At 36.1% G+C, this 25,773-nt stretch overlaps 1 protein-coding gene across 1 annotated transcript in view; it reads left to right on the forward strand.

Annotated features, from left to right (window-relative positions):
- The first annotated feature begins 4,456 nt into the window (after positions 1–4,456).
- Positions 4,457–25,773, forward strand: part of LOC145684072 (uncharacterized) — a 526,936-nt gene continuing 505,619 nt past the window's right edge. Inside the window, exon 1 of the mRNA XM_081755923.1 lies at positions 4,457–4,592. The gene's annotated coding sequence lies outside the window, so the exon portion shown is untranslated. The remainder of the gene's footprint in view (positions 4,593–25,773) is intronic.

Here is a 25,773-nt window from a genome sequence, read left to right on the forward strand (position 1 = left end):
CATCTTGGAATTCTAAGGGACGTCAATCATGAGGTACTGGAATGTTCATGAAACGTCCCACTTTTACCAGTGAATGTTCCATGCTTATTCTGTAGAAATTCTTATATCCATTTACGTTCCAGAAGTTAAATATACAGCTGTCTGCGGAATAACAAAAAAACACGCTTCGACATCCTATATAAATCCCCTTTATGGTGAATGAGCTCTTACTACAATAATATTGAATTAAAGTGTGAAACGGTAGATGTATTCGGTTTGCCCGATAGAATATCTGGAAACACAATTTGTAATTTAATAAACTGAATTAATTAGATAGGCAGTTAAAAAAAATCTCCATTTTTTCTTTTTTTAAATTTCTTCTCTGTAAAACAGTGTCATTTACCATATATGTAAACTAACACTGTAAATGGGTGGAATGCCTGTTGTGTTGTTACAATAAATAAATAATTACACGACTATTTTTTGGCATTCAAATGTGGTCCCATGACAGGCACAACATGTTGATATTCAACCATAGTTACATGAATATTTCTATTGCAGGTTGACATTCTAAAATCCGACCATCCATAAACCGGTTCTTTCAAATTTCCGATATGGATTTCGGAGTACATTTTCAAATTTATCCTTTGATAGAGCACTGTACTTGATAAACAGTTGTTGGGTTTTCTTCGCACCTGCTAACAGACATTCCTTCTAATTTCATCATTTGTTTGCTGAATTTTCTTTCTCTAAAGGATTGTATAGATAGTTATTTTCGTTAAATATAGTACATAGCACAAATAACCACTCAAAATCAAGCATTTTCACAAATCTGACACTCTTGAGACCCGAGAAGGTCGGATTTTTGAATGCCAACTTGTATTCTTAAGTTGATATGAGAACTTGAATGTCCAGGGATATGTATGGAACTTGTGAGACGTCTAAAAGATGTCTCATGAATATGTGCTATAATGGAAGGGGTGCAGTAGAAGAACATTGACGGAACGAGGGAATAAAATTACAACGATAATCCTTAAAAATAAAATTAAATAGACAAACAGCAACTCCTGCGACAACATGACGAGACTGGCTTAGGACCGTTGGTTGTAACTTTGCCCCAAGAGATGTAACAGCGTTGCAAGCATAACTGTGATGATGATGAAATTTAATCGCATGACTGAAGGAAATGAAGGTTCTTCACTGGAGAAACAATATCCCATCAGTTGATGTATTCTGTGATAGACTAATATAATTGCACTTACCCATCAGAGTAGGAGCCACTTTATCGTTTTCTTACCATATCTGTTTCGGTCACTGGCGCAAATTCCGGGGGGATGAGGGGGACATGTCCCCTCCAATTTTGGAACTGGGGGACTGTCCCCCAAATAATCCGATTTGAAATGTGTTTTTTTGGGGGGGGGGGGTAAAAAAAAGTGATGATTTGTGTCTGATTGCCACAAAGGAAAGTGAGATGAAATTGATGTGCGCCCAGAATAAGCCTAAAATCTGCCCGTCTCCCAATGTTGAAAACAACTCTGCTCCCTGATCCTCCACAGGATTGATTTTCAACTTCACAAATACTTTGAGCATCGCTTAGCAACAAGAACAACAAAAAACTTGTCCTCTCAGTGTTGAAGACCGATTTGCGCCGCTGGTTTTGGTCTATTAAATCTCTGTTTACCAGAGATTAAAACTTCACTTATCCACCTCCCATGTCTTTAATACGAACGCGATAAGTTTATCTGAAGCGTGTCAATCTTCTTATTCACATATCATCCGAATGAGATGAATTTATTATGGATTTCTACCTTATGTAAAATTCTTCGTCCATGTAGTGAAAGGAAGAATTCTGCGAAAATTTTAAAAACTAACAGGATCTCTCAGTGTTTATATCTCTGAAGTGATATTCTATAATTGAACAACAATGATCCCTTTTATAATACGTTTGGTTTCATTTGTTAAAACAGTTGCCGCACGAATGTCCGTGAACCTTGCCCACCAAGATCCACATTAAATTTAGGTCTAATGCCAAATTTAATGCCACAAATTACTTCTTACGATCTACAATAGTAAGTTCCAACTCGCTAATATATGACGTCACAGTTTGTTTCTCGTGTTTTCAGTAAACCACGCAGATAAACAATGATCACACATTTAAACCTGGCTTTGAAGACAATAATCTTGACGGGCAAATAAGAATGTCGATGATTTTGCAGATACGTTATTCAAGGAATCATGAATATTAGAACACAACTAGGGTGCGCAGTGGCTCAGTGGTAGAGCGTTCACCCCCAGTGCTTGGGATCCCTGGTTCGATCAAAGCTTGCGTCAAGTAAACTTTGTGGTGTACAAACACCGTGTTCCCTCGGGGTTCTTCCGTTTCCTCCCACTTTCTTCATTTCACTCATCATCACCGTCCCCTTTAGCCTAGCCGGCATAACTGTGGGACTAAAACTCAAAGATTTCATTTCATTTTTTCCAATCGCAAAACCGTACTGTATTCTTCGTCATATATTGGCCAGTTTGAATTGACAAATCTAATACGCCAAAAATAAAATAAAATAATAATGAAAACACTATTTGTACAAAATAAAAAGTTAACCCTTAACGAGTTTTCGTTACCATTTGGCTACACATTTTTTGATCTTGCCTATTGCGTTTGAAGACTATTATTTTTAAGTATGTTCTGTGTACATGTTTTCCGCGATCCAGAGAAGCTATTGCCTCCTGGTGACAACTCTGGTAAATTTTACGCGGAAGGTAGTCTGTGGGTATATTGTTTTGCAAGCAGTGCCGGAAACAGAAAGAAAAGATAGTGAACCGTTATAAGGAAGATTCTTTGCAAATTTCATATCATAATATTTATCCTCTGCTGTTCGAAAACCGTTTTATGGGCTTGCTATAACGGAAAATTCAGATGACAAACATGCAGTGATAACAATACAATTGTAATTGTCATTAGTTTCAAATATTTGAAGGCAAATGAAAAAAACAATGCTACTATGCGAGAATGATTCAGAAAGTAAGTTAATTATGTCTCACAAATCTCCTTTTGCTCGAATTTCTCACCAGACTGTAATATGTAATCACTACTTTGCCACATCAGTTGTAAGGCGACTGCACCTTACGGAATCTCCCTTGTAAAACATGTGCATATGAAAAATTGAGAAATAATTTTATTAGATCTGTAAGTTGCCAAGTAAAACAAAACCGCAGATTTACCATTTTCTGTGTATAGTCTTGTTAAAAACAGTGCCACCACATTCCTTTAGAAAGTCTTGTACTTCTACATATAACTGGTAGTAAATTCCAGGGACGGATCCAGGACCGATTTCTGGGGGGGGGGGGCGATGAGTTGCCATACTGCTACTTAGAGCTATTTTTAAGAACTTCAAACTCTGGGATGGGTTTTATTTATATATATAGGGCCTATAAAATAAGAAAGTTTCTTCTTCTGGGGGGGAAGGGAAATCACCCCGATCGCCTCCCCTTGATCCGCCACTGGTAAATCCTGCAGTTATTAACCTTCTTCACTGTTTAATTCTTTTGAAATATATAAGCCAAGGCACTAATCAAAAGGGTTGGAACAATTAAGCGAAATTAAGTTCCCGCTTTAAAGTATCCTGTTGCGCAAGATTTACTTTACCTCCTTCCAAGGTTTGGAATACCAAAAGTATGATGACCCTACGTAAGACATGTAGTGTTCTAGGCCAAGGAGCGCATCGACGATGGGTAAACTGGGTCTGGACCCCCAAAACTTTCGAACTCAACATACATTCGTACACTTCCTCAATAAAACGATACTTGTTTAACAAGGAAATCATCGCTGAAGCATAAAAAATTTGATCTTACTCTTCATCTGTACTCCTTCTCTTATAAAAACAATCTAGTTCTGTCATTTTTCTCCCTGAAAATACTAGGTGGAAGTGTTTTGCGATTACTTATCGTCTTTTCGGGTGCAGAATAATACCTGTTCAATATTACATGGACGTAGTGGCTTGTAGTAAGAGCTTGGGGCCCTCCCAACAAAAAAATCGGGGTGCGCGCCTAAGCCCCAAACCTCAGTTGTGATGGCCCACAACTTTTCGGGAATCGAAGTTTTATGTATAAAAACATTTCACATACGTATGAACTAAATCAAAGTCTAATTCCATGCTCATTTTAGTCAAAATCGAATGGGTTCTGCAAGGATCGTGTACGAAATATAATGGCCCTTTTTTTGTTTTTTCTTTCTTTTTTTCAGGAAAGGACGAAAAACATCCCAAATTTCAACATTTCAATTAAATATCCTGAATTAAAGCAACCTTCAAACGACAAAAGATTCATTATTAGGCCTACACTATCAGAGCAATATGAAGCGTTTCAAATATTCTTTTAATGCTGCAGTACCTTAACAGTGAAGAGATGAGTTGGATATACTTAGTGGATATATTTAGTTTAATGCAGTTGGCAACACTTTAAATAATTGAGCTTTGCGGCTTGATCGTGCCTTGGCGTTCTGGTGGCTAGTGAGCGTCGCGTGACCAAGAGAAGGAAATTGGGCGTCGAGGCGACCTAACAAGGTGGGATTCGAGCCGTAATATGGGAGACGCCAATTGGTACTTTGTAAACAGGTAATTGGTTAAGAATAATGGCTAAGGGAACTGTGATAGAGAAAATTATTATTTTTCCCCTTCCATTAGCAACTCCTATCACTCCGCCCACAACGTTTCCTATACATGTATGTTTGTGTGTCTGTGTGTGTACGTGTTGTTACGATTATTTGCTAATACTAGTCGGCTGACGTTCTTTTTTTTTTTTTTTTTTTTTTTAATAATCTGTTTGCGTATTCGTGTTGTATGTATTATAATAAAATTCACTCTTACAACATAGATTGCAGATAAATTCATACACTCTCCAATCAGCTTATGTAAATATTCTATATTAAATTCCACAATAGACGTGCTATCAACGCGAAATATTCCATAGGGAATGCTCATGCATGATATTTAATGGCAATGCTTACGGAGAATTTCACGTATTTTAGCTCGAAAGTGAATTATCAAGTCGGTTTCTGATATAGAGTATCTTTACATGCAATCTTCATAAATTATAACCTCATGTAAAAGACTGTGTTGCTGATATACCGGCTTTCATCTCTTCAAAGGAGCATGGTTTATATGATAAATCTAAAAAGCTCTTGAATTTCTTTACGTATTGGCTGGCGTGTGTTGTCTAATAGAAACCTTATCAATAATATTAATAACGTACCATGTAAAAAGAGGCAAAAATATTTTGTTAAAAAGCTGCACATAGGTTTAAACTGATTTTAGCAACATTTATCTGTATAAAATAGTCAATTCATGACATTAAAAGCCAGTGAATCTTACCTTGTCGTGTATGTAAGCCGCATCTTTAGTTTGTGACTACAGTTTCAGAGAGAGAGAAAAAAAGATATTCTCGTGTATAAGCCGCAACTAGTATGAAAAGTATTTCTAAATCTTATTTGTGTGAAGCAACTGAAAATAACCAACAACCGTATTAATAACTCTTCCAGTATTTCTTTCAGAAACAATGTTCCGTGGGGGGCACACTTAGTATTTCCGGGGGCACTGCTGATACTATTCTATTTATTATTATATTTATAGACTTATAATTTTGGTCTGCTCGGGGGGGGGGGGGGAATTCTCAGAGCTCCAGGTGGGACAGTGCCCCCTCCAAACACAGGTCTGGAAGAAACAGTGCTTAGAACATACAACGTCCTTTTGGCAGGACGTAACGTCCTAGAAGTCCTACCATATTTATCTATAAATTAGAGTACTTTGTATACGTCCAGCAGGACAGAAAGTTTTCCTGGTGGAAAGAACATGAATTCTAGTTTTAGCACAAAGAATAGTCACATGCTCATCATATTAATTGCAGCTAGATTACCTTACGTTTTCTTTCTTTCTTTTCTATTTTTTTTTTTCAATCGCATATCTGAAATACGAGGAGTGATCAGAAAGTGTTGCAAACCCGCAGTGTGGTATTATTTCATACAAGCAATATAACCATAACCAACATATAGTACATACATTAGGTTATTTTTCGACATAGTCTTCATATTGCTTAAGGCACTTGTCGCATCGTGCGTGGGATGAGTTTGAGTATTTCTTCCTTGTAAAAATCCTGTTATTACGTATTCAGCCACGTTGCCATGTAGAGTTTCATCTCCTCATCTGGAACGAAACGTTGTTGCTTCTCCTCATTTCCTCATCACTGCCACAATGTTGCATATCGTTGGAAAGACTATTTCATCACCTTTCTCAAACCGATGAGAATAGGATCCGTTATCAAATACACTATTTTGGTTAGAGTTGCCTAAACTAACATTCCCCAAATTATAGTCCTTTTTCACTGAAATACTCAGTATAATATATTTAATACAAAAAAACAGCGAGAAGGCATGGTGGCTCAGTGGTAGAGCATAATATATTAAATACAGAAAACGGCGAGGGGCATGGTGGTTCAGTGGTAGAGTATAATATATTCAATACAAAAAACAGCGAGGAGGCATGGTGGCTCAGTGGTAGCACATAATATATTCAATACAAAAAACAGCGAGGGAGAATGGTGGCTCAGTGGTAGCATATAATATATTCAATACAAAAAACAGCGAGGAGGCATGGTGGCTCAGTGGTAGCATATAATATATTCAATACAAAAAACAGCGAGGGAGAATGGTGGCTCAGTGGTAGCATATAATATATTCAATACAAAAAACAGCGAGGAGGCATGGTGGCTCAGTGGTAGCATATAATATATTCAATACAAAAAACAGCGAGGAAGTATGGTGGCTCAGTGGTAGCATATAATATATTCAATACAAAAAACAGCGAGGAGGCATGGTGGCTCAGTGGTAGCATATAATATATTCAATACAAAAAACAGCGAGGGAGAATGGTGGCTCAGTGGTAGCATATAATATATTCAATACAAAAAACAGCGAGGAGGCATGGTGGCTCAGTGGTAGCATATAATATATTCAATACAAAAAACAGCGAGGAAGTATGGTGGCTCAGTGGTAGCATATAATATATTCAATACAAAAAACAGCGAGGAGGCATGGTGGCTCAGTGGTAGCGTATAATATATTCAATATAAAAAACAGCGAGAAGGCATAGTGGCTCAGTGGTAGCATATAATATATTCAATACAAAAAACAGCGAGGAGGCATTGTGGCTCAGTGGTAGCATATAATATATTCAATACAAAAAACAGCGAGGAGGCATGGTGGCTCAGTGGTAGCATATAATATATTCAATACAAAAAAACAGCGAGGAGGCATGGTGGCTCAGTGGTAGCATATAATATATTCAATACAAAAAAACAGCGAGGAGGCATGGTGGCTCAGTGGTAGCATATAATATATTCAATACAAAAAACAGCGAGGAGGCATGGTGGCTCAGTGGTAGCATATAATATATTCAATACAAAAAACAGCGAGAAGGCATGGTGGCTCAGTGGTAGCATATAATATATTCAATACAAAAAAACAGCGAGGAGGCATGGTGGCTCAGTGGTAGCATATAATATATTCAATACAAAAAACAGCGAGGAGGCATGGTGGCTCAGTGGTAGCATATAATATATTCAATACAAAAAACAGCGAGGAGGCATGGTGGCTCACTGGTAGCATATAATATATTCAATGCAAAAACAGCGAGGAGGCACGGTGGCTCAGTGGTAGCATATAATATATTCAATACAAAAAACAGCGAGGAGGCATGGTGGCTCAGTGGTAGCATATAATATATTCAATGCAAAAAACAGCGAGGAGGCATGGTGACTCACTGGTAGCATATAATATATTCAATACAAAAAATAGCGAGGAGGCATGGTGGCTCAGTGGTAGCATATAATATATTCAATGCAAAAAACAGCGAGGAGGCATGGTGGCTCAGTGGTAGCATATAATATATTCAATACAAAAAACAGCGAGGAGGCATGGTGGCTCACTGGTAGCATATAATATATTCAATGCAAAAAACAGCGAGGGAGAATGGTGGCTCAGTGGTAGCATATAATATATTCAATACAAGAAAACAGCGAGGAGGCATGGTGGCTCAGTGGTAGCATATAATATATTCAATACAAAAAACAGCGAGGAGGCATGGTGGCTCAGTGGTAGCATATAATATATTCAATACAAAAAAACAGCGAGGAGGCATGGTGGCTCAGTGGTAGCATATAATATATTCAATACAAAAAACAGCGAGGAGGCATGGTGACTCAGTGGTAGCATATAATATATTCAATACAAAAAACAGCGAGGAGGCATGGTGACTCAGTGGTAGCATATAATATATTCAATACAAAAAACGGCGAGGAGGCATGGTGGCTCAGTGGTAGCATATAATATATTCAATACAAAAAACGGCGAGGAGGCATGGTGGCTCAGTGGTAGCATATAATATATTCAATACAAAAAACAGCGAGGGAACATGATGGCTTAGTGGTAGAGCGCTTACCTCTGGTTCAAGGGGTTCCTGATTCAATTCCCGACCAAGTTTGTGGTGGACAACATCGTGCTCGTCGGTTTTCCCGGGATTCTCCCACTTTCTTCTTCATCAATTCTTCCGTCATCATTCATTTGCTTTAATCACCGTGTCCCTTAGGCTAAAGGATATAGTGGAACATTAAACTCAATGATTTCATTTTTAAAAACTAGCAAGAGCTTCTTCGTTGGCTAAACAGCTAGCGTACGCGCCTTTGGCATGGGAAATCCGGGTTCAATATCCGGAAGGAGCCCGTATGGTTCAGATCCCAGGTCCATGTCTCATACAGCTCCGCTGCTGAACTGGGAAAGAAACGCTAAACTCAAATCAAATAAACAGTGAAAAATAGTCATTCACAAAGCACAGCTACACATAAGGGGCCCCATTATTGAAATAGTTTAGGGTCTCATCAACCTTAAATCCAGCTCTGATTAATAATAAATATAACTAATAACACTAATAATTTATAGACCATCATATAGTAAATTGTAGAACGACTAAGGGATATTAGTTGGAACTTAAAAATATAAGTGTTTTAAATCTTCCCGATGCTTACATATGTCCAGCACATTGAGAACTTAGTAATTATTTAAGTGATCCCAAGAACGGGGATTAATTCGGGGAATTAATATTTAACCTCAATATACATATTTTTTTTCTTTTAAAATAACAGAGTCCTTCGTTTGGTTTCTAAAAATGAAACAATCTTTTTTTTTCTTTTTCAAATTAGAAGAAAATAAATAGAGGCACAGAGAGAGATAAAACGAAACAAGGTAATGAAATTATCTAGTATAGAAGAAGAAGATAAAAGAACGATCCAAATATCAAGACAAAAAAAAAAAAAAAATTGAAGATTGAGAGAGAAAAAAATTGAACTCGGTTTATACTACCTCTGCATGTAGAATTTCTCCGAAAATTCTCCTGCTTGCTTCTCGACCTAATTTCACTTCTAGGCAATCCACTTTGGGAGGTCTCCTGTATATAGAATAACCTTTTCCCCATTCCCCCTTCTGGAGTATCAAAGGGCCTTTTGGGTATGGATATTAACTCACCCCGCCCCCTTGTGCCCCCTTCCTATCAACCATTCTGCAGTATTCTCCATCCAGGGACTCGAGCGAGGGATATTCCTAGAAATGGAACACCCGCCATAATTGGGAAATAATTGAATCACTCTCGAGCATTCGAAGGAGAGAAAGACTGGCTTTCATCGGGAGTTTTACCTCACTTCGCCAGATGGAATAACAGATAAAGCTTTATGTTTTCCCAACAGGTATTGCTACAGCTTTACCTTCTCTCTCTTACTCTATCTGTCTATTGCTAAATAATAGAAACCAAACTGCAGTGCTCGTGTTTATGGATATATATATATATATATATATTTTAGTGGGCCAATCAATAAAAATATTCATCCGTTTAATTTTTTTGTGTACGTCGGAGGCACGAATTGTGTTCTATTCATAAAGGTGAGAAAGTTAATTCTAATACCACGACTTTAATTTATATCTCGTATTACACATTCAGTTCTGAAAAAAAAAGGAAGAAAGAAAATATACACGACCAATCAAATTCTATGGTGATATTCTAAACTTCCAAACACTTGCCGTAACTAACCTGTACTTATAGATTTTTAGGGGCTCAACGTCATGTGCGATAACGTCATTTGCGACAACGTCATTTGCGATAACGTCATTTGCGACCATGGAGAAAATTCCTATTCAAATGCGTCAGATGCGGCCATGCATGATAATCTGCAAAAATACCTAAGATAAACGCGTCATGAAGCCATGTGAAACTGTTAGGTTTAATTCGATCCCATTCAATTCATTATGAATCCACATGAGCTAGGGGCACTTTTCAGTAATAAGAATGTAAGAGGTAATTTTATAATGCATATTGAAATGTTAAAGAATTTTCTTTTTTTTTTTCCAATACACCATACGAGGGATGATCAGAAAGTAAGGTTACAATGCCTGCAGTGAAAAGTGTATATATTATTTCATACAACCAACATAGCCTATAGTACATATATTAAGTTATTGTTCGACATAGTCTCCATATCGGTTCTCGGTTGAGACACTTGTCGCGTTGTGGGATGAGTTTGAAGATTCCCTCCTTGTAAAAATCCTGTCTTGCGTGTTCAGCCACGCAATGATGTCAATTTAGCCTATTTTTGCCTAAATCTAGCCTATTTGGAGAAAATTTAGCTATACAAACGTATGAAATGCTTATAACCTAAAATATAGCTTATTTTATAGAACTTTTGCCATTTTTTAACTTTTTTATTAGCCGTTAAATTAATTCTAACAATATTTTTTCTTTGGAAAGAAAGTGTAATTTTTAAAACAGCCTCGTATTAATTGATTTCTCTAGACAGAGGGTGTTTTTATTAAGCAGGATTGTATTTCGACCGCAGTTGTGCTTTGCAGACCTCGTTTGCTCATGAGTTGTGTATGCCCTCGTGACATTGGACACAGTGCCTTTCGATACCTCCACAATGTTCACCACTGTTGCCACTGAAGATCCAACCAAATGGGCACCAACGATCATGCCTCTTTGGAAGTCTGTCAGGTCGCCCATTTTACCGCACCACTTTAATACCAGGACACTCACAGGTAAACTAGCTACTACTGACGGAAGAGGAAGGTCCACATGACATATTAAAAAAAAAAAAAAGATCGGCAACCGCAACACGTGTTGTACAGTGGAGGGCCAAACTTACGTGTCCTGCATGAAGTGTTTTTAGATTTGTTTTGTCTATCCCCTGTATATACGCACCGCGGAAAATCGCCCGCCAAGTTCTTCATTGGAACCAGTGGCTTATTTAGGGGAACTTCCGGACTGAAGCCCACTCCCGAAATTTTATTTACTATATTAAAGTAAATGAGATATCTTGAAAAAAAATGTTCATATTTCCAGGACTAAAGTTAGCAAAGCCTCCCCTGAAACTAAATCGTAAATATGCCACTGATTGACATTAATTTGCTATATATATATATTGTAACTAACAGTAGTCTATAGTGCAGTACCTATTATTTAGAAGATTAACGATTTAAATTTTGTTTTGTTTCTAATGCTCTTTTGCGTATTACACTTTAATTCATTTCCAGGAAGTTTTTTTTTCGTTTGGTTTAGTTTACTTCTCTCATTTTAGTCATTTCACTACCATTAATTAGAAAAATATAACATCGTTTTCCTTATGCGTGACACTACTAACGGAAAAAGTAGATTTTATTTTAACTTCAAATAAACGACTATGCCATTCATTAACGGAAAGACATTTACAAAATCATAATCTATAGAACAGTACCAATTAAATAATGAAAAAAAAAAATAATAATTGGCCAATTACGAGCAAGAATTCTTGATAATATTCAATTACTACAAATCAGAAGCAGATATTTGTTGATATTTTGAATTACACTAAATAGATAAAAGATATGTAATCTTTCTCTGGCGACATTTTTTTTCAGAATATATGTAAATAATAGTGTTTCAAAGTAAATGAACTAGAAAATTTATATTAGGGCTGTTACGTTCCAGAGATAATTTCTCTAAATTTGTAGAATTTGACAAACTTTTAATGTGGGGACATGAAAAAAATACTTTTCTCAGGTTTTTAAAATTTTCATAAAAAGGTTTAAGAAAGCAATTCTTTAGCCTTTTTGTTGAGAGAGCTACACACACTAAGTATGTATTCAGTGTTTCTTCCAGGTATACTTCCGAAGGGAAAAAGCCAACTGCTTTAAAGCTGTAGTTAAGATAAATTAAGTACAATTACTGTACATCTTACTCTTGTGCACTGTTCGCTCACACTTCTGCTTATTTTGATTTTGCCTCTTCGGACAAAATTTTCTGCTGGAAGATAGCCTGAATGTGTTACTCTGACCATATAAAGTACGATCAAATGTCATAAGTGATAATTTACCCTAAGTAAATTTGGAGCTCAAGAGAGCCCATTACTGATTTTGGGTACAATATATTGAAATCTTAAGTCGGAATTCAAATAGAATGAATTAGGTTGACAATACCAAACCGCATGCGTCTTTAACGACCCATCAGAAATTGAGAGAATATGGAGGCGAGATTTCAATGCATCCACCATATAGCCCGGGTTTGACACCATCAGTCAATTTGGTCCAGTCTCTACAAAATTTCACGAACGGTATTAAGTTTCAAGACAGGCCTATGAAAACTACCTGTCATAATATTTTGACCAAAACCTCACAGCAGTTCTAGAACGACGGGATTATGGTACTGCGTGGCAGAAAAAAAAATGACAGAAGGGCATTCAACGAAACGCTGCACATGCTGCTTCATAATGGCGTTTTTAAATTATAAATACGTGAAATCTCAGTTTGGATCTCCAAAGGCTCAATATTATTTAACGGATTCAGGGGGGCGATCAGGGCAATCGCCCCCCCAGAAGAGGAAACTTTCTTATTTTATATATATAAATAAAACCCATCCCAAAGTTTGGAGCCCTTAAAAGTAGCAGTATGACAACCCACCGCCCTCCCCCAGAAGTCGGTGCTGGATCCGCCCCTGATCCCTACACGCATATGAAATTATCAGATATTATCAGTGCGGATTTAGGCGAAATCGATCAACAATCGACCACATATTTACCATTCGAGAAATACAAGAAAAAAATAGGAATACAACATCCCGGTACATCCATTATTATTTATTGATTTTAGTAAAGCTTATAGCTTGGTTAGGAGCGAAACATTGTACAGCATTGTTGCAGAATTTGGAATATCGAAAACTCTAATTAGATTAATTAATGTATATTTAAATGAATCCCAAAATAAAGTCCAGGTAGGAATGCTCTTGTTCACGAGCTTTCACGTCGATAATAGCCTGAAACAAGGAGATGCGTTGTCGCCATTATTATTGAACTCTCTCCTAGACTACTCTATATAGAAAATCAAAGATAGCAACCAGAGCCTAGAGTTGAATTGTGATCATGTAAATTTAATAGGGGATGATAGGAGAATAATATTGAAAGAAAACGAAAAAAAAATATATCGTAGTAAACGAAGATAAGGCGCAATGTAGAGGAGTCGCTAAAAATTAACTTTCTTTGAACGAGAACGATTTACGAAACATCATCTACTAATCGAAATCATGATTATTCTTCAATAAAGTAACTTCCAATAAACCTTTTGTTATTGTTAATTATTCCATATCGGACTCCCGAAGAAAACTCATCTAAACAACTTATTGACCGTGCCAATAGCGACTACTCTCAATCATGACTCCGTTTTCTTTCATTTAGAAATAGAAAAGAAAGAGAAGAAAGTAGAAGGGTAAAAGAAGGAGGTAGGTAAGGAAGAAAGAAAAGAAATAGGGTATTTTAATAAGAAGCAGATTACTGGATAATTCCGGAAATATAGTAAAAGGTCGGGAAAGTCGTTGAAAGATGAATCATTCTAAAGGTTATTAACAACTAATCAATTTTGGAATGCTTCGGAATAGACACATGTTCCCTCATACCACCCAGACCTAGCTCCAGGCACCACGATCGTGGGGTTGCCCAGACCTAGACCTGGAAATGAGAAAAGTGAAATCATTCTTTGTACTGTTATTCCAACCGGTGATTGATAACCATCCAGCATCTGAACTCTGTTCTCTAGGATCGACCACACATATGAATTAGCCAAGAGAAAAAAAAAACCAAACTTATTAACTCAATATAAATTTATGTATCGTATCAATAAAAGGTTCGACTTCCTAGAAGAAAGATGTCGTATTTAGGCTCATCCTGCTATTTTTGCTTCACTCCTCGAGCCGATTTAAACCGTTAGTGACGGTTCTTCATGACCTAGGTTATTTACCTTAACACATATGTTAAAACATGACACATATATTGCAGATGTTAATATGACAAATGATATCACACAAATTACTTAAATTAAATCCATCATGCATTCACACGCTCACTCACTCAGGACAGTGTATATATGTTTAAAGGAAACCAACTAACTACAAAGGTACAAATAGTTTATTACATTCATAGTGGAAAAAAAAGGGACAAAACAAATAATTATAAGAAAATATTAAAAGCACAAGTTCTTGGTTATATATTAATAGAGTACATGAAGTTATACTTTAGTAAATCTTTATATATTCAATCATATTGACAAATGGAAAGGAAAAAAATTATTTACATGTATCATATCTTAGGCATGCTAAAGCAAATTATGATTTGCGACATACGCAAAGAAGACACTTATTTCACTAAAAAAAAATATATGAACAAAGAGGAAAGAAAAGAAAAAAAAACTTTTAAGTGTATCAGAACTTATATGAGTCTCTACCTCACATTGGGTAATAAAATATTAATGATTTTGAGCGTTCAAATCACAAATCACGCACTACTCGTAGTGTCCAGAACATTTCGCTCCATTTAACTTCGTTCGTGTTTATATATATCTCTCTCTCTATATATATATCTATTGGTTTACAAAACCATTCGTCGTCTATACTTGGTTTATAACTTTTAACAGTTTATATCTGCAATCGCACACTGCGACGCTTTATACCCATCCAGGGATTTCGAAAAATCACTATCGCTAGAGGATGTTTCTCCTCTTAGACGGTCCATTTCCAAACTTATTAATTGAATAGTTTTAAGTTATTTATGCAACACTGGGACACGTCATGAGGCCTTTCCTTAGGATCACTTTCGTATATATTTATACATGGTTCGGATTTTAAAAAAAAATGATCTTCCACAGGTGTACGGAGTATGATGGTTCAAATTGAGGATAAAAAAAAAAACTGGTCAAGTCACAGGATACATATGAAGGTGAGACGGATTCAAGGTACACTTTCCACAATGGTTTTAGGTTGGTAGTTCAGGAATAATATTCGTTATGATGATGTGGGTTACGTTTAGACCTGCCGTTACTTTTCAATACATGCCATTACATAATTACAAAGGTTATCATTTACATTGATTCAGAAGAAAAGGAAAATTACTTAAGTGCACGGCGGTATTCTTGACAAAATCTACATTCTTATATTCGTCGGAGGACGCACTGGTAAACTATAGCAACCAACACACGTTTAGGGGGACAGACACGAGCGCTCTTACATATATTCATATAATATATTTAATATCATACTTTCACTTTAAAATCATATTCACATACTAAGTACATATACATTTCGACGTACTCATTTCTATATATATATATTTATAATAAATGCGCACACATTTAAATTAATCACCCCAACAATAATTTCTGAAAAGGTTGCAACATTGTCCAAAACAAATGACTTCCGACGTTACATATGAAAAAGAAAATCGCTTTTCTACCTGATACCGCGCATCTATAAATTTTTCACTTTTATATAATCAATTCGTGCTTAAATCATGAAAAAAAAAAAACTTTGTGAGGCAGGCACGTGACACAGAGCATTTCTAAAGATATAACTAGATAAACCAAAATACAATTTCTGGGCCCAGATCAACTACAAGGTAATCGAAAACCAAAACAGAAAGGAAAGTGACCAACGGATTTAAAAAAACCGTAAGGGGACGACGGTGAAAGAACGTAATCGAAGTGTCGTCAAATACTAAGTCTTTGTTCATTTCAGCGATAGGTCAAAATGTGATGGAGGACCCAATTATTATCTACTCCATTCATGAATCGTGTCTTGCAACGTCTCAGCTGGTAATTTCAGATCAGAGTTGTACGTTAAATAAATCGTAAGCAACAAGTTCAAAATCGGGGGGGGGGGAGGTTGGAAAATTAAAAAAAAACTTGAAGAAAAGAAGACAGAGAGAGAGATAGAGAAGAAGGAAGACGAAGAATAGGGGCGCCAAAGACTTAAGTGAGAAATAACTAACGCTACAAAGATAGAAGTCGAATTTCACTCAACAAATCCATAGCCAAAATATCCTTAATATGCCAAAAGGGTGGTCTACTCAAATACGTAGACTCAAGGGGGCGCCCTGCTGCCAAGGATGCAAGTTCTGTGTCCATCAGATCCCAATCCCACAAGAATTTGGTTGTAAGATTGAAATCCGAGCCCCGTATCCGGCCCAAACCAGCAGGATAAAAGGAGAGGGGGAAGGGACCAGGTAACTGCGTCCCCAATTTTGAAATCTCTAAGTAAAAAAAAATATTCGACCCCTTAGAAAAACTAAGAAGGTTCGAGGACAGTAATGAAACTAGAATAGAAGTATTATCTAAGATATCCCTAACTAATGATTTGCCGAAATAAAAAAAAATTAAATAAACTGAATTTTGGATCGGTGATTTCTATTGCCAAACTTCACCGATAGCTCCCCTTCGCAGAATGCGCTAAATTCTGAGGCATCGATTAATTTCCATCACTATCTAGTTTGGAAACTGAGAAAAGAAAACGAAAATATTCGAGGGGGAAGAGGTCGATGCCCGGGTACGGTATAATAAATTTCAATAATTAATTGTTTTGATTCTGTAACCCTATCAGAACCGTTGCCTCCATGAACATTGTAAGCTAGCCTGAGTAGGTAACGTGAAGAAAAAAAAATCTCACGGAGTGGTACATTCTATTTTTAAAACCGACCAGAAGATATGATTCACTACAGCCCTGTTGTATAACTACTATTGTCTTTTCATAATTTATTATTCAATATGTCTAGTCAACGATTATATGATGCTACCCATTCTATCAGATGGTATTACTATGGTTGATTATTATTATAACACATAAAACTACAAAGTATTACCATAGTCCGAATATATATCGCCCTCCTGTCCGAGTGATATCATGGTGCAGGGGTCAGAACCCGAGATGTTTGTAGCTACACGTATCTATTCAAGATCTATATATCAACACTGGGCTACTATATATTTAACTATATGGGTGTCCTATATTCTATATTCATTTATTACAATATTCATATACTTTATATTCATATTCACATTAATATTCATATCATCATTCCTTTCATTTACTAAGACGCTATATTTTACAAACACCCTGTTTCCTCTATCTACGCCCAGCCTATATACACATTTCATCATAACACTTTAAAATCTATAATCACTACAAACATTTCCCATTCTGATCACCGCACGACAACCTCACTCGAACTCAAGACTCTTTCACCACACACACAATACTATGTAATACTCGGTAGCTTTATTAAGAAGAAAGAAAAAAAAAAAACAAAATCCTACGTATGTTCACTGAAATTAGAATTATCTGCGATAATGTTTAATGTTTATGAAATTCTGCAGCAACAATGAACTTCTGCAGCCACGAAGAAAAAATGGACATTTAATATAATTTCAAAGCGAAGAACTAGCATCATATCGCCCGACTTCTGTTAAAAATTTACGTATTGTTTATTTACTTAAATATTTCGATTTCTAGACTAGGCAGAATGTTGAAATTTTCAGAATATATTAATTTTGGGTCACTTGACCTAACTGTACATTCATATGGGCTGTGAATTATACCTTCTAGGTTTTATTTCGGAAAGAAAGGTCAATTTCATGAAAACTAAATCACTAAGCACCTCGACAGAAGAATGGCGGTTAGTACTGACTTTTGACACTAGGGCTAGCGACGATATAATCAACCCTTGAACAACTGAATGTGACCTTGTACACGGAATTATTATACTATATTACGTTCACTTTTAAATATTGTGTATGAGTTCACTTAATGACGGAAAAATAAAAATTTATCGCATAGTAAATACTACACTGTCCATGTTTAATTATCTCACACACTCTTTCATCACTTAACTACCACAATTACTGATACTACATTACAAATATACACATACTACTCAAACTACAAGACACATCATGCCAATACACACCAATCATCACTATCATTAATACATGTTATACTAATAAATATACACAGAAAACATTCATATTTTACCATTTTAAATCGGCTCGAAAGGGAAAGAAAGGAACAGGGCCAACTGGCCCTTGTATTTACTGAATCACATTCTTGAGTGTTTAATTAATGCCCCCGAGGGGACGTATCGAAGTATTAGCTAACAATAGGACCCCTGCCCTGAAGGGGCAGGAACCCGGAACAAACTACATGTTCAACTCATCCCGCTGGAAGCCGTACTCCCAATTTGGGAGTCAGATAGGAGCCCTCTGCTTAATTTACACGTACATGCTGATGGTTACTAACACTACAAATAGACCTAAAAATACCGCCATATATATATATGAAAAAAAAATCACGTACTAACTACACAGACAGATTACTGAACGGACAGGTCTGACCGAACCTACACTGATTCAGGAGGGGCAAGAGGGAAATTTAACTATTCGATTCACTGAACTGCAAACTGGGTTTGGGAAAGGAGATTAAATGCACACACTATCCTGAATTCTGTCCATCACGAACTATATCTGCACAACATGGCGTCACCGAGTTATGCTTCCTATTTCAGCTTTTTAGTTCAGTTTTTACTACGAAATTTAATAGTTTTTGGCACCTCGAGACTTCCAGAGATTTTAGATGTTAAAAAAACTCCCAAATATTACCTTGTTTGCAGCTTTTCTACTCCTTTTTCAACTTTATGATCGAGAAGATCCGAATCTGGCTGTTGTCAGTAAAATTTTCAGGCATGGAATGGAATAATTGCGCCCTAATATCATAGCGTGGGTTTATCAGCCAATCAAAACTAAGCATTTTGGCGGTGGGGCTTTGAAACGAATAAAATTTGGTAAAATCTGGATTAAACTAGATTTTAGAAGGACCTAGGTATCTAAAAGAGAGGTGAAGGGTGGTCCTGAAAATTCTGTCGAATTTTAGATTGGTTATTTGATCTGGAAAGTTCCGTCCAATAGTGGATCTATATTTTCGGATAGCACTGACACCGTAAGAATTGTAATAATCCATTTACATATACATATGCAAGACTTATAACTAATTTAAAATATAAATAAAGATATTGATTCCCAAAACTATCATTCGCAATGAATTTTTTTTACAGTTTTCCATGTTAATTTGAAATAGAATAACAAATAAAATTACGAATTATATGAACAGCCAGAAATTTTTTGTTAAACGTCAAGTACAGTCGGTGCAAAAAATTTCGGGCACCCTCCTATTAAGAACATAATATCATTAGACTGTAATGGCATATTACAATAGAAAGAAATGTATTAATCGCTTGCGGGGATATGTGTATAGAAGTAAATGCAGAGAAAACTAAATACATGGAAGTTCGTCGGAATCGTAATACTCCAAATTATAAATGTGTCAAAATATCAAATAATACTTTTGATAAAGTGGATGCTTTCAAATATCTAGGATCAATATTAACAGACCAAAACTATATTTACGAAAAAAAATTAAATGTTGATTAAAAACAGGGAATGCGTGTTATTATTCACTTCAAAAAATTTTGTCTCGCGAATTCTGACGAGGAATTTAAAGCTTAAATATATAAAACGGTAATCATGCATGTTGTCTTGTATGGTTGCGAAACATGGTCGCTTACTCTGAGGGGGGGGGACGTAAACTGAAAGTATTTGGGAACAAAATCCTGAGTCGAGTATTCGGACTCAAGAGGAATGGGAATGGGGGAAACTTAATAACGAGGAATTGCTTAATTTATACGGTTTACCAAACATTGTTAGGATCATCAAGTCTAGGAGGCTCAGATGGACAGATCATGTAGCTAGAATGGAACAAAGTAGGAACGGTTTCAAAGCTTTAACTGAAAATCCAATTGGAAAACGACCATTAGGAAGACCTAGGCGCAGATGGGAGGTCAATATTAAGATTGATCTCGCAGAAATAGGAATATGAAGTGGAAACTGGGTCCAATCGGCTAAGGACAGAAGTCAATGGAGAGCTTTTGTGAACGCGGCATTGAACCTTCTGGTTCCATAGAGCATAGAGTTAGTTAGTTAGTTAGATGTAAACACAATAAAATTGAAACTGGAAGTGGTTAAGTGTACAAACTCCTGTTTTAATTGATGATATAGGGCATCTCTCGCTATCTTACCGATTTTCTCTTCGATATCTTCCGACAGGACTAATAGACGGATGGAAGACATCGTCTTTCTATAAGACATCTCACACTTACGTATGAAGTAACTAAAAAAAATCTACAAATACATGATATTTACGAATAAACAAGGAAATCATTCTTCCATACAAACTTAAGTACTCCAGAGTATTCAGAATATGACAAGAATTTAATCCATTTTTCTCTTGAAAGAAGTAAATACCTATACATGCTGTATAGAGTTCTTTCCTAACATTAATATACTAAACGATACTGAGTCTATGAAAGCTTTTAATGCTTTCGCGTAACTTGCAGACCTAATTCACTTAAAATCAGGCTAAGTGGATTATTCACAGGTCAATTTCTCTGAACCGTTTTACGCTGACATTTTCCTTTGATCTTCTGCTGTGAACTTACTTGAGATTCAACAACTAATTTGTAACCAAAGAGTTTTGTTCACCTGGATTATTACGAATATTCTTCTTGTATTTATTTTTTTTTCAAAGGTACCTGTGTGTCACTATACGGGCTAGTATTTTTTTTTCTTCCTTCAGCATCCCTCTGGAAAGTTTCTGGCCTCTTGACACAGTAGGAAGGCTTTGTATCGGAGGACTTCAGTTCCGACACTTATGTGCAGAGGAAAGGGTATTTAGAGCTTCTTTGTGGCTAACCGGTTAGCGTACGCTCCTTTGGGGTGGGACATCCGGGTTCGATTCCCGGGGAGCTCGTGTGGTTCTGTTTCCTCGATAATCAGGTCTCGTCTCATATAGCCTCGCTACTGAAAGAAGCGTTAAACTCAAACTCAATTCAAAAGAGTATTTATTTTTGGTGAAGAAAAATAAGGAGGTACCAACGAAAAGGAGGGATATATATATATCACCAAAAATTCCAAATTGAGATTTCAATTTGATATTATATTTCGTTTGCGTGTCTATCGAATAAAATATACAGTTCGAATAAAATAATAAAATATATAAATTACAACCAAGAATAATTGACATATTTTATCACCTGAAAAATTGTAGTTTGCATGTAATCCTATCATGACCATATAGATTTTTTCATATTTATTTCCTAAGTAGTGTTATTAGTGATGGTGTGAAGTGCAAGAGTGAAATAAAAGAAAGGATAGGAATAGTGAAAGAAGCCTTTAGGAGGAAGAAAAGTGTGTTTTGTGGTAGCTTGACTAAAGATTTGACAAAACGATTCATAAAATTCTTCGTGTGGAGTATTGTGCTGTGTGGGGCTGAAACATGACAGTAAACAAGAATGATGGAAAAGAACTGGAAGATTTCGAAGTGTAGATGTGGAGAAGAATAGAGAAAATTAGTCTAGCAGAAAACGAATGGGAGGATATTAAAAATGGTCGGGGAGAAAAGAACAGTTTTAGATATTATTAGGAAAAGAAAGAGAAACTGGTATAGAAATGGGGTAAGAAGGAAATTGTATCATGAGGGACGTGCTAGAGGGTATGGTGGCAGGAAATAAAGGGAGGGGGCCCGAAGGAGGATGCAATTGGTGGACGATATCTAAACAGAAATTTTACACGTGAGGACGAAGAGGTTAGCAGAAGACAGCTTAGCATGGAAACTTCTTATTTTGCGGCAAGTAACCTGTCAATAATTTCAGAATACCTATGATGATATTGCCAAAAACTGTTTCAGATGGATATGTACCTTTCGGTATCAGAACTCCTCGTTAGTACTCCTTAATTCTTTTACAATGATGTAACTTTGATTTGAAGGGGTGAATTCCAAAAGAGCCTAAGTCAATTTTTGTCAATTTTGAGATATTGGTTCTATTAAGTTCCATTTCAGCATCTCCGTATATTGAACTGAGTTTCATGCGAAAACACCATAAATCAAATTAACTGTAGGTAAAAGAAAATAGCGTTGCTTTCCAAAATGTCCTTAGTCAGCAGTATTCTCTGAAGTTATTTTCTGACTCACACCTAAAAACACTTATAAAACTCTTGCTATAGATGATAATTTCATCGTTATTTTACGAAAAGTAGCCAATTACTTTTCTTTCAATAATGGAAACAGATACAAAAAAATCGTCTCCTGAAAAACTTACTTTTCTGACTTAGACTCTTTTATAATTGAGCTCTTCATTTATAGATTCTGAACGATCTGTTTAATTCGTCTATAATAATGAGCAGTATCAATTTTTGTCTTCCTCGCAGCTCTTGTGATTTTTGGTGGAAAGTACCGGTATCACACCGTTGATCGTTCTCACGTGAGTCACGGTATTTATCTCAGTTTCGCTTCTCAGACTCGGTCTAACGGATGACCCAAAATAACCCAGTAACCTTGAAGCATCCAAAATCATAGCACAGTTTGGCAGTATTATTGCAAAATTTTACACTAGATGTCCAGCAATGATACTCAAACATTCACTTTCGATCTTCGATCTTCGCCCAAGGACCTTTGTGGTGGACAACATCGTGTTCGTGGGTTTTTTTGGGGGGTACCCTCGTTTCCTGCTACATGCTCATTCCACCAATTCTTCCATTATCATTCATTTGCCTTAAGAGGCCCCATCACGGCGAAATTAAAACACAGCTAATTTTACAGTAATTATGTGATATCTTCAAATAGATACAAGATAATCGAAATGCGGAACAAGATCGCTCTAGACAATATTATTTTACATGAGATACAGTTATCACGACTCACTTATCTGCATTCGATTTCCAACCATTTAGAAAATCGACATTTATTTTCGCGCTTCTAAATGGCTGTAAACGGAAAGCTACTAGGTGACTCATGATATCGATACCACATGCAAAATAATATTGTCTAGGGCGATCTTGTTCCACTTTTTTATTTTCTTTTATCTATATGAAGATATCACATAATTACTGTAAAATTAGCGGTATTTTAATTTCGCAGTGATAAGTACTCTTAATAATCCATCTCCGTTAGCCTAAAGGACATAATCGTCGGACGTTAAACCGAAAGACTTCATTTTCGAACATTCACCGACTTGATTACAGATGTGATATTTCTTAATCACAACACATTTAATTTATGTTTTTACTATTCTAATCAACCATTTCTGTATCTGCCCGTCCGTCTGTCTGTTCCAAGACAACTCACATAAATCTTAAGATTTTAATGAAACTTTGTATGTGCCTTCTTCCAATATTCTGAAATTAGTTTGTTGCTTGCAGATAATATCCATTAACAATGAGAGGGTAAGAGAGGTAAACCCACCCCATATTGTAAGCTTGCATCATACGTGCAAAACATTTTCTCAACGTGAAGTTCGTATAAAAAAAAAAAAAAGATTTTGATAAAACATAGTGGGTACACATTTTGTTAGATTGTGCTTGAAATAGTTCAAGGGTAGGTGGGTAAAAGAGGGTGTGCTTCCCCAAATTTCGAAGTTCCCATATTTTAATGACATAAGAAAATAATTTTGTTTGATAACTTTCAGCAAACTGATTCTTCATTGATGCAATATATTGGATATTTATTTTAGGCTTCACAATCATCCCATCGCTTGGCTTAAAGTCCAGAACGAGTCTGGCGAGCATTGTAAGTGAATATTAGAATTGAAGTTTGCGCAAACAAACACACAATAACAAACGTACTGAATAAATTTAGAATGACTAGTTCCGTTCTGGATTATCATCTATACGGAACAAGTCCAACTAGACCTATATCGAAATGTCAAGAGAACATTTCCAAAATTCGTGAAACCCTCGCAAGTAGTCCAAAAAACGGTCCACGAAGCGTGCATCCTAGATGTCAGGAATGGCATACAGCACTGTGCGACGTATTTTGAAGCTAAATCTGTATTTGTTTCCATATTAACTCCATAACAACTTGCACACAGATAAACGAATGGGATAACAACTACAATTTGCAAACCCTAGGAGACAGAATAGGGTGTTATCTGATTTTTGGATGAGGTAATTTTTTTGGCTGGATGGTTATGTGAAGCGGAAGAACTTGCGCATATGTGGATGAGACAATATCCATGCTGCAATTCCGTCAAGTTCTCATCCGAAATGTATGATTGGGTGGCATTCCTTTGGGATTGCGGGACCAAGTAGGTGCATAGTTGAGATTGGGAACCAGTGGTTTTGGAGGGCAGGGTGTTATTCCAAAGGTACAACCAGGTGCTTAAGAGCAAGAAGGGTCTTCCCTAAAGCTAATTCCCATTTTTTTTTTAAAAAAAAGTAGTGTGTAACATAAAGACAGCGAAGAATAAAAAAATGTACAAAAAGAGCCAGCTAGTATCTACAAAATGAGATTATATGAACTAATAAGTATTTTCAAGATCTCTCTCACATAGTGTATAAATATGGGCACTCTAGAATCAATAAGTCATAAACTGCACACCCATATATATATATATATATATATATATATATATATATATATATATATATATATATATATATATATATATATATATATATATATATGTGTGTGTGTGTGTGTGTGTGTGTATTGTTTTAAAATTTTCTATAACATCTACCATTGCTGGACTTTTTATTGCCCAGTCCTATTGGCATTACGAAACAGGTCACATGTGTGTTGAGGAGCTCATCACGTTGGTGGGAGTTATGACATCATCTGTTTGGTCTTCGAAAGTACAACGCAAAACGCTTATCTTGTTCTCTCGCAAAGGCTGTCTAAAAAGTATTATGGAATCCAAGAACACATACATATGCTGTATGTTGTCAACATTACCATTAGACAGAGTACATGTGTTATGGCTTTTTTCCTCCTTCTTCTCTCCCCTCCACTCTGTACAATTTCCTTATCATTGTTTACTTTGAGTTAAAGGACATTAGTCTTCAGTTTAAAATCTACTTTCTATATAAACACAAAGGAAGAAGATTCAACTGATTCTGTTTAGAACAAAGCATTTTCTGTTGGTGATAAAATGTAAACAATGAAAAATAGACTGTATTCTGAAGAGAATGAGATATGAAACAACATCCTAGGATATATGGTGATTTGTTAGAAAATTTTTACATTATGTCCTTGTTTCGAGATTTCTGCATTATTTTTGAGATATTCATCGCTCGTTGTCAAATATTTTCACCTTCTTGGTTTTAAAGATATGAAATTGATATTTCGCACACGCATTGCGTACACTACTTAATATATTTCAAGTGATTTTGTGATCTCTTTGTTAAAATATTGCTAGCCCAGAGGGGCCTAAACTTAAAAAAAAAGGAATTTCTCAGAAAAATCCCCATTTTCCTCGAATTCCGTTTTGCAGGTATATGATACAGACATGAGAATAGTGCCGTTTGAAATGTTG

The sequence above is a fragment of the Thermobia domestica genome, chromosome 4 (genome assembly GCF_964235325.1).
Source record: "Thermobia domestica chromosome 4, izTheDome1.hap1.1, whole genome shotgun sequence".
NCBI classification, from domain to species: Eukaryota; Metazoa; Arthropoda; class Insecta; order Zygentoma; family Lepismatidae; genus Thermobia; species Thermobia domestica.